Source organism: Eptatretus burgeri, chromosome 4 (assembly GCF_056783735.1).
Source record: "Eptatretus burgeri isolate ZD-2024b chromosome 4, Ebu_testis_v1, whole genome shotgun sequence".
Lineage (NCBI taxonomy): Eukaryota > Metazoa > Chordata > Myxini > Myxiniformes > Myxinidae > Eptatretus > Eptatretus burgeri.
In genome coordinates this window covers 37,162,280-37,173,248 of record NC_140964.1, presented here as the reverse complement: position 1 = coordinate 37,173,248, position 10,969 = coordinate 37,162,280, and the positions used below count along the sequence as shown (strand labels likewise).

The following is a 10,969-nucleotide window of genomic DNA, read 5'->3' as shown; positions in this document are numbered from 1 at the left end:
CATTTATCTTTCCTGCTCTGTGAATAGCAAATAAACAGTCTAGGTGTAACTACGAAAGTGAGTCACTGTGTGACAAGAAAAGAAGGTTATTCAGGAAAGGAGATCTCTTTCATGAGCCACAGTAACTGAATGGAATAGTAAACGCTGTTTAATATTTTATTTCACTAATAGGGAAAGACAAGCGAGAAAAAGGTATTTGCAGATATATATTTGGCATTCTGTTCAGTATAATCACCATGACAGATCATGAGTATTTACATATACTGGAGCAAACCTTTGCTTCTGTCATCCATAGCCCTAGGACCACTTGGTAGTCTTAACAGCTTCTCTCCTTGCTGTCTACAACAGTTCCCTCAAAGTCAGCTCAAAAGCACCATCAACCAAGGGTCAATCTTTCAATTTCACAGTTCACTGGAGCAGTTATTAGTCCATTACCTCCCCTCCTTCACCGACATCATAAAGATTACGTGCTCAATACGTTTGAGTGTCTCTTCACCCAATGCTGGTATTCCTGAGAACAATTTAATATATGTCATCAGCTGTGTTCACTTCCAATTACACTATATTGCGAAAAGTATTTGTCCAGTAAGGAAACAGGCAAGCTTATTAATTTGCAACCATTATTTGGTATTTCAAATGTGTTACTGCCACTAACATTTTGTAGCAAATGATTGTAAATGTCAAATGTAATGTCAAGCCGTTCCTCTATCAGAGCAAGTTCAGTAGAGGGTTGTGGTTTGTTGACTCTGGCCCTCAGGCGGTGCTCCAAGACGATCCAGAGTGGCTCGATTTGTTTGAAATGGGAGCTCTGTGCTGGCCACTGCAGAATTTCAACGTCATTGTCCTTGAACCAATTCCTAACAGACAGCAGTTTCACAAGGCATGCTGTTATGCTGGTAGAGATAAGAGCCGTCACTGTCTGTTCTACTGCATCAAAGGTTAGAGCGCAGCATTGCTCTAAATGACACATGAGGACACTTTGATATCACACATATTGCTTTTTAATGTGGGGAAAGTATCCACCAGTAGATTTGGAAAGGCTTATTTAAATTTTAGGTGTGCTGTCCCAATACTTTTGGTAATATTGCGGCTCCAGGTGCTGTGGGAACTGTGTGTCCAATTAAACTTGGTGTGAAGGTGTCTGCGTGAAGCACCAAATCAAGTTAGCAAAAAGAGGTAATGATTGGGCCAAGATCAGGTGTCAAGAGGGTGGAAAAAGTTGGCAGACAGAAATTGCTTTGTATAGTCCCAATGGGGGGGAAAAAAAAGAGCCAACCAAACATGAACTGTGATGTCAGCAACATGTCACATTTGCTCCTTTTGATATACCTGTGTGTGTGTGTATATATATATATATATATATATATATATATATTATACATTTTAAAAAGGCTCATCTTGCTAAACAGTTGCATATTACTGTTTATCAGTACTTCAATCCTGGTGTTGGCTTCAGAGTTAAGGTGGCTGGCTTAAGATCTTATGGTTCTGAGTTTGAGCCCCTGTCATTCTGTTGAAATAACACCAGGTGATTTGACTCAGCCCGCCATCCTTCCAAGGTTGGCAAAATGAGAACCAGCTTACTGGGGTAAAATGCCATTTGAGTATCCTGCATCAGAGTGGCGACCCATCCAAGACTGCACTCAGCCAAATGAAACTGCCTCAACAGCCCTATGTGCCTCATGGTGTGAAAGGCATGATTATTATTATTAGCAGTGCCACAGCCCCATGCTTCCCAGTTGGATTGTACTGCAGCCAAAACTGGAAAGATAACTTAATCCTCAATTTTATAGACCAGTCCACCCTGGAGAGTGATTTCTTCAATATGAGAATGTGGAGAAGACCAATTAATTACCAATATATACTTTTAAATCCATTCTCCAACCAACAACAACACCTTGACATCACTATCACAATGTGTGGTACACTGCAACCCCTAAAGGGCATCTCACAATGTGAAAAAAAACATATTAAAAATGTTCAATCACTGTAAATCCAATTCAAAAAGGGTGCATCACATCCTTTTCAGATTTGCACTAAACTTGGGAATTGAATTTGGCACAAAAACGACAGGAGCAGGGAGGCAAATGCTTGAATGATTAAAACATTCCTGCATTGTTCCTGCATTTTACCTGCATTGTCCTGTTTCCTTTTGTTAAGAACAATGTTAAAAGTCAATAATGGTGGAATGGTAAATTCACAATGTCTTCCCCCATTTCTTCCCATTGTTAACAACATTCTTGCTGTTGCTCGTTAAGAACAATGTTAAAAGTAAATAAAAGAATGTGTTTCAATTCGTCATATCGTGATTCTTCAGAAAAAGTTGTGGTTCAATAAGCTAAATGATAAAAAAAAACATATAAGGTCATTCATAATGGAAAAATAATATGCAATCGGAACTCCTTGGACAAAGTCCTTTGTAACTAATTTGAGTTTTTATGGTGCCTGGTATGCCTGGTGTTGGCTTAATGATTCGGGTGGTGGGCTTGGGATCCGAGGATCTTCAGTTCAAATCGCCCTCAGCCCTTGAATTAATACCAGGTGCGGTTGACTGCCTGTCATCCTTCTGGGGTCGGCAAAATGAGTGCCAGCATGCTGGTATCCTGTGTCGGAGTGGTGACCTCTCCAGGATTGTGCCCTCCTGTGTCGGAGTAGCAACCTGTCCAGCATTGTGCCCAATAGCCAAAGAGACTGCTTAGGCAGCACCAATGCTCTACACAGAGTATGGTCCCAGTGGATGGATGGATGGATGGTGCCTGGTCGAGTAGTTGAAGAGAAAATCGTTGGATAGACAGGTAGAGAAACAAACAAACATACAGAATAAGCATATTATTATACAAGTCAGATAAACTCATGAAAAAACGAGGGCACTCTGTGGAGTGCAGACCTCCGCCAGGCTGATTAATTTACATTTTGTATTCCACTGATAGGCTGGATCTAGATTTGGACCTGAACTAAAATTTAATGAGCTTGTTCTTGTCACCTAATCAATTCACCCACCAAGTTTAGTCTGAATCCATCCATAATTTTTTGAAATATCATGTTGTATATCGTTTTAGGATTCTTGGTCTTCGTGGGGTGCCACCAAAACTGATCGATCTGATGTCTGAAATCAACTCTGGTACTGAGAGTGCTGTGAAATGTGGTGCTACCATCTCTGAATTATTTCCAGTTGTTACTGGAGCTTGTCAGGGGTGTGTACTGGCCCCCACACTTTTCAGCACTTGTATGGACTGGATTCTAGGGAGGATTTCGGAGAGATCAAGCTGCATTGCATTGTTTGGGAATGTCAAGATCTCTGACTTTGATTTCGCAGATGATGCAGTCATCTTTGCGGAGACTTTAGATATCCTTTTGGGGGCCCTCGAGGTGCTGAATGAGGAGTCGGAGCCACTGGGATTACGGGTTTCCTTGGTCAAAACTAAGATCCATGCTTTCAATGACATATTGGATGCTGCTGTCCTGTCTGTGCCTGTTTGTGGTGTAGAGGTCATGGAGAGATTCACTTACCTTGGCAGTGATATTCATGTCTCTGCTGACTGTGAGTGAGAGGTCAATAGACGTCTGGTTCGGGCCTGGGGAGTCATGGATTCACTGGATAATGGAGTGTGGCGCTGCTGGTACCTGTGCGGTAGGACGAAAGTCCGAGTCTTCAGGTCCTTGGTGCTTCCAGTCTTGCTCTATGGATGCGAGACTTGGACTCTGACCAAGGATCTGAAACAGAGACTTAATTCCTTTGGAACCAGGTCTCTTTGGAGAATCCTTGGCTATCGCTGGTCGGACTTTGTGTCCAACGAGCGGTTGCTGAGAGAGACTCAAATGAGATTTGTTACCTCCATTGTCCGTGAGCGTCAGCTGCGGCTGTATGGACATGTGGCTCGTTTTCCTGACGCTGATCCTGCTCACCAGATTCTCTCAGCGAGGGAGTCTCGTAAGTGGAGGAGGCCATTGGGCTGACTACATGCCTCGTGGTTGCAGCAGGTTGATTGGCATCTCAAGTAGATGGGGATGGGCCAGGCATCTGCCTGAGGGATGGCCAAATGGAGGCCCCTGGAATACCGGCAGAAAGTGGACGCAGCGACGCGCTGCTCTGGCGCATGCATCCATACCTGCCCTGACCTGATCATTTTAGCCCTGTCACTCAATGGTGAAGAATCACTTAAAAATTATAGCATCCGGATCTGGTTTCGGATCTTCACAAAAGTCGAATCAATTCTTCCTCGTTACATACCCAACCTGCCCACCAAGTTTTATCTGAATCCGTCCACAACTTTTTGAGATATCCTGTATATGTCATTTTTGGCCCTATCTCCCAATGGTGAAAAATCACTGAAAAAATTCTCAGATCCAGATCCTGATTCGGATCTTCACCAAAATCGAACTGTTTCGTCCTTGTCACATACCCAAGCTCTCCACAAAATTTCGTCAAAATCCATCCACAACTTTTTGAGGATTTTTTTCACAAACAAATAAACAAACAAAGACAGACAGGAGTAACAACATAACCTCCATCCACCTTCGGTGGCAGAGGTAGAAATGAAAGAACATGTTGGGATGGAATCCTCAAAACAAACAACCAAATAAGGTAGGAACGACTCCACAATGTAACACTACAATCCTGTTACGGATTGCCATAACAACATCTTTTGACATTTTTGTCATCGGTGGCAATATTTGCTGATGACTCCGCCCTCTGCCGTGACATCCCTCATCCTTCAGACAGACAGGCTGCAGCCTCTTCCCTCTCTTCTGACATTTACAAAATCACAAGCTGGTCAAACACTTGGAATATGTTTTTCAATCCAGACAAATCTCACATTCTCACTATCTCTCTCACTCTGAAAGGACTATCTGGCAACCCCCCCCCCCCCCCGACCCCTCTACTTGCTTATCAATCATTTTGAGGAAGTTGAGTCATTCAAACTCCTGGGGCTCAATATCACCCATGATCTTTCTTGGGCAAACCACATTTCAACGTTTGTCTCCAAAGCCAGCCACCGATTAGGCATCCTCCATCGTACAAAGTCCTTCCTTGGCGCACCTGAACTCCTATACACCTATGAGGCTTTCGTCTGCATCTTGTTGGAGTACTGCTCTACCCTCCGGGCTGGCTCCCCTGCCTCACATCTTGATGTCGTGGAATCTCCCATGATGAAGCTGAGTTTATGGACCAACACTGCCATCGCAAACATGTCGGTAGTCTGTCTGCTGCTGCTTCCTTTCTGGTCTTGCACCTTCTGCTCTTCCCGTGCTTTGTCCTCTCTCGGTTTCTGCAGGAACCACATGGTCCACCATCAACCATCTTCTGGTGAAACTACTTAAATACAGGATCACTGCTCACCTCCACTCATTCATTCCTCTTTTTCCCCAATCTGTGGAACCAAGTTCCACATCTTCTTCAATCTCATTCTTCCTTCCAGATCTTCAATACAGCTGTTCACCACCATTTCAGATCGTTCCCATTCCAAAACCAAGATCCTTTTTACCCTCGTTAACCCCACCCCACCCTAATCCCTCTTTCAAAATTTCCAGCTTCCCCTCCTGAGAGTTTCCTTCTTTATCCATCTTGTGCATTCTCTCCTGCCTCCCATTCCTCCCGAAACCCATTGTTTGTCCAAGTCCTCTATCTTGGCCTTCAACCCTGCTGTTGGTGTTTCCCTCCTTTCTTAATTGTTCCTTTTGTCCTATTTTGTCATGATCTGTTTAGTGTACCAGTTCTTACACGAGCTCTTACACGAGCCTCAACTATGTATCCAAAAAATAAGTAATTGTACACATTTGATGGGGGCAGCCATTGTTGTCCCATCTCATCCCTACGTATGGAGTACCGTCGTACTCCATGATACGATTCTTATTTGGCAAGAACACACACCTTCCTCTGCACATTTTGTAGCACCAATTTAAAACGTGATTCGGCATCTGATAATTCCTGCAGAAGTGTGTGTGTGTGTGTGTGTGTGTGTGTGTGTGTGTGTGTGTGTGTGTGTGTGTGTGTGTGTGTGTGTGTGTGTGTGTGTGTGTGTGTGTGTGTGTACGCGTGTTTGTGCTAGGCCATGTGTGTGTTGATTCAAACCTGTATTGTCAATGGACAGATGTAAGAAATGAATGAAAGCTCTGCGTGGACAGTCATACCTGGATGTAAGATCACCGTAGATGAACAGGTAGACATTGACCATTTCATATTCCATTTTGCTGTGATTAAGGTGGTGGCTGTACCAATCGCCAAGGATAGTTTGATGGGCATTTCGAGTGCAGGAATGTGCTCACTACACTTGCTGCATTATATAAATGATAAGACCTTCATTTTCAAACAACCCCACATTCTTCTCCCTGCAAAATATCGAGATAATTTAGTACAAGCCTTCCATAACACAGTACGCCTTTCCGAAGGTGTGGAAAGCCTCACCACAGACTGACAATGTAATCATAAAAATTCAATTCTCACCACGAATGATACACTCTCTGTTTTCATTTCATGTTACCGTGTTCGCTGTTATTTGATCAAACATGTGCAACTTTCGTGTCTTAACCGCTCACACGATTCAATGTAGTCTTATTGCTTGGACATCACGTTGATAGCTCTCTGCAAAATTCAATTACTTGGTAGATGCAAATCAGGTGGCATTACTTGACTGGCGAATGTGCTTGGATCTTGCAGCCTTCGTGCAAGGTCACATTGTGCAGAAGGCTGCAATTCATTGAGAGATTTTTTGATAATACAATTATATATATGATTAAATTCATTCTCCAAGTTACAGCAGCACCTTGACATCACCATTAAGATGTGTGCTGTACTGCAACCCCTAGAGGGCATCTCACAGCGTGAAATCAAGCATTCAGGGCAAGGGTGCAATACCCAACAAGCAGAGAAAATAACATATCTACAGACATGGTTCACCCTTGTTAGAGTTCATCAGGACAGCATAATGCTTAAAATAGTCTGCTGTGGCCTGAATATCTTTTCTTACTGATAGATGATAAACCTTCTCACTGTTTCAAGTACAGTCAGGCTATAAATTGTTTCCCATTACAGCAATTGCTGCATGATATGTGAACAAACGCCATCTGCCACACAAATGCATTGTTCTTTGATTTTTTTACATACATACATACAAACATACATGCCACACACACACGCACACAAATGTGCACCATACATTAAAAAATATTGTGTGTAGTATGTAATGTGTGCATTTGTGTACTGTGAACATAAATCATTTTGCACTGTACTGTGAATGTAAATCAAGTCATTCATATTTTTTAGCTCAACTGGAACAAAAATTGTTCAAGTGAGGTTTTTGCATCGTGCGGTGTCGGGCTGTATGTGAACACTCGGAACACCTTCTCTGAAAATTTACACAAGATTTCCATGAAACTTGACCGCAACGTTCAACACCCGTGATGTACTAAAGTTTGTACATGGCATTATAAAAAAACAAAAAGGACCACTGGACCTGAAGTTTACTCTAGCCCTGGCCTAATGTTGTAACCCAAATTTGGTAGCATTCTGACTGGAGGGTCTGGAGAAGAAGATTTTTGAAAGAATCTTCAGATTTTCTCAATAATTTACGAAGTCCACCATTTTGACACACTTTCGGTCATGTGGTTGACATGGCCTCCACAATTTAACATCAGCACCCTGTCCTAATGTTGTAACCCAAATGTGGTAGCATTCTGACTGACACACACAAGAAGTCTGTCGAAGACGATTTTTGAAGAAATTTACTAAGTCGGCCATACTTAAAGTCACGTGACCTGAACAAGCTTTGCAATCCCCATTACGAGTCAGGAGCAGAATGTTGCTGCCAAATTTCAGCCAGATCGGCCTTGTAGTTTTGCCAGAGAAGTCAAAATAAGAGATGAACAGGTGGATGGTGCACGATGGCAATACCTTATCTGGAATTCTAATTCTAGAAAAGCTAAAAATATGGGTCTAAGGGGGTTTATGGGAAGGAGGGGGTCTTGACCCCTGAAAATAGGCATTTGCTTTCTTACCTCTGCTGTCAGAAGTAGGATCCTTTCTCCAAGGAAACGGCCAAATGGTTTCCATCTTCGACTGCACTGCGTTCAATTATTACTCTTTACCATTCTCCAAGGGTGCATAAATGGGCCAAAATTGACACATGCACAGGAGGCAGATGGCTCAAACATGTGTATATATATATATATATATATATATATATATATATATATATATATATATATATATATATATATATATATATATATATATATATATATATATATATATATATATATATATCTATCTATATATATATCTCTCTTTTTTTAACGTTTCAAATGTTTATTTATCTCTATTAATGAAAGGCAATGTGTGTGTGTGTCTCTTCCATAACTCCAAAACAATAAAACCTCGCAGCCTGAAACTTTGCATGCATACTAAGAAAACTCCACAGAAGTACAAGAGTGAAAATTGGGTGTTTGGGTTAATTAAAACATCCCTTTTGAAGATAATTATCGGCCTTATTATTATATCATTCACCAGGTGATCCTCGACCACCTCGCTGTCTGGGGTCTCAAGGCGTTTCCAGGGTAACCTCGCTGGGGACTGAATCCGCCATGTGTTTTGGCCTGCTCATCCTTTTGTGCTTTGACTTGACTTGGAAGAGGCCCAACAATTTTTTTAACGATATTTTTTTTCCTTTACTTTCCTCACTCATATGATCGAATGCCAGTTCATCATAGCTACGAATCCCTGGGTACATTGCAACGCTTATAAACGCCCAGAGATGTCAGCATTCATTGCTTTATTTCATTTCCACACATGTGATCACCATGAATATCTCTTAAACTAAGGAGAATTACAAAATTTAAGATCCAGAATCAAAAGTACAAGCATTTCTGACTATTACAAAAGTTTGTCCAATTCGGACATATTTGACATTCCGGGCGTCTCCGGCAGGTGTATGTTTAATATGACGGTTCGGTGATTGCCAATTGCGTGCCAAGGGAACCGTTTCTTATCAATCGTTTCATTGGAGTGCTTGAGCCAGCACTCTACAATATTCGCACTGTCACCGAATACTGCATATACATCGACTTGAACAAAGTTCAGGGCTACTCGGCTGCGTTGGCCACATTTTGTTCTGCAATGCAATAGGAGGTGGCTGCCTTGCTGAAAATGTGAAATTTTATTTTCCACGATGTTTCCCGTTTTTGTTCTTCCAGTATATGGCCCGTCACTTCAGCATCGATAAATACAAATAAAAATTTAACGTTTCGCTTTTAAAAGTCTCTTCAAACATTCCGTGCATTGCGTGGTAAAGCCACTTGGTGCGTTCTTCAACTTTCAATTGTGATTCCATGGTTCTGCCCTTGAGGTAGGAAGGTAAAATAAATTATATGATCACATGGAGAAAAAATATATTTTCAGTTCCGAAGTAAGGAATCACCACATCATGGCAGGAATACCGAGATGTACGCATGCTCACTCTGTGCAGCCTGGATTTGAATCCCAAACCAGCTCTAAACGGTCCTCCCAGTGTTTCACAGGCCAGGTGATTCATCACTGTGCATGCCATCTCTCAGATGAATGATAAACAAGGCATCACATCTGCCGGAATCCCTCACCCCTCTCCATTCCAACCCCACCCCTCTCTCGCTGACCCCTCCTGTCTCCCCCTTCTCTCTCTCTCCACTCCTCTGTCTCTCTCCCAACCCTCCCTCAGTCTCCCATCTTTCATCCCTGTTGAGGGGACTGTAGCATAAACAAATCAGATTCGGAGCCGACCGGTGGGGTGCAAAGGTCGCTGCATGTATGAGCTGTTAGTTTTGAATGCTCCTTCCCTAGGTCTCAAAGTGTGTGTGTGTGTGTGTGTGTGTGTGTGTGTGTGTGTGTGTGTGTGTGTGTGTGTGTGTGTGTGTGTGTGTGTGTGTGTGTGTGTGTGTGTGATTGATTGGTATCTTCATATACGGGTTTCAGAATGTGGAATGGAGTCCTCTTAGGGCGGGCTCAAAGTCTCCACCTTCATTTCTAGAAGGGGTCACGATTCATGGACCAAGCTGTGAAGTTTTCTGTTCTCAAAGTTTTGTGCCGAGGGCTCTGTTCAGGATCATTGCTGAGCCTCGGACAGCTTCCAACTGTCGTTCATTTGTAATAATGTTCCCAGGGATGTTTTTTAGCTCACCTGTACAGTAGTTCCAGGGAGCTTATGGGATGGCACGTCGTCAGTCCATCAGTCCGTCTGTCCGTCTGTCCATCCACAAATACTTGCAACTTCTTCTCGGAAACTATACATACAATTTCAATGAAATTTGACCACAACCTTCATCATCCATGAGGGCATTCAAAAAGGGGTCTGAAGAGGTCTACAGAGGGAGTTTACCATGGGGGGGGTTGACCCCCCCCTCCAAAGAGGTTTTGGCTTTCTTCTCCGAAACAATACACACAATTCCGATGAAACTTCACTGCAACCTTCATCACCCATGACATACCCAAGTTTGTTCATGACATTAGAAAAATTGGGCTGTAAGGGAGTTAAGGGGGATTGCCCACCAAAATATGTATTTGCTTTCTTCACCAAAACTGCACATAGAATTCTGATGAAGCTTGACCATCATTCCTGTAGGTCTGGCTATCACTGGTACAACTTTGGCATTCTTCAGATTCCAGGATCTTTCCACTTCATTCTTGAGGTCTTGCTGTTTGGCTATTTTCTTGATTTCTCCATTGTTTAGTCCAAAATCACTGGTATTAACACCTCAATCAGCAATGCCTTCTTCTCTTTTTTGTACCCAAGTTTGATAGCTGGTCGCAACACTTTGTTTTCAATGTTCACGCTCGATGGGATCATTATGTCTTACGTGAGTGGTAGTTACTTCCATGTTTTCAGTGATTGCTTTTGATTCATGTTTAAAGTTTTTGCAGATGTGTCAGCAGATTACTTTATAAACTGTGTTGTGTCATTGTGTGTACAGCTGTTCTGATGTGTTTTTTCTTGTGTGTATT

At 42.4% G+C, this 10,969-nt stretch overlaps 1 long non-coding RNA gene across 1 annotated transcript in view; it reads right to left on the bottom strand.

Annotated features, from left to right (window-relative positions):
* Positions 1 to 8,101, bottom strand: part of LOC147027818 (uncharacterized) — a 26,346-nt gene extending 18,245 nt beyond the window's left edge. Inside the window, exons 1-2 of the long non-coding RNA XR_015057303.1 lie at positions 7,996 to 8,101; positions 6,133 to 6,330 (exon numbers count right to left, since the gene is read on the bottom strand). This is a non-coding gene — a long non-coding RNA (uncharacterized LOC147027818). The remainder of the gene's footprint in view (positions 1 to 6,132; positions 6,331 to 7,995) is intronic.
* Positions 8,102 to 10,969: the final 2,868 nt, after the last annotated feature.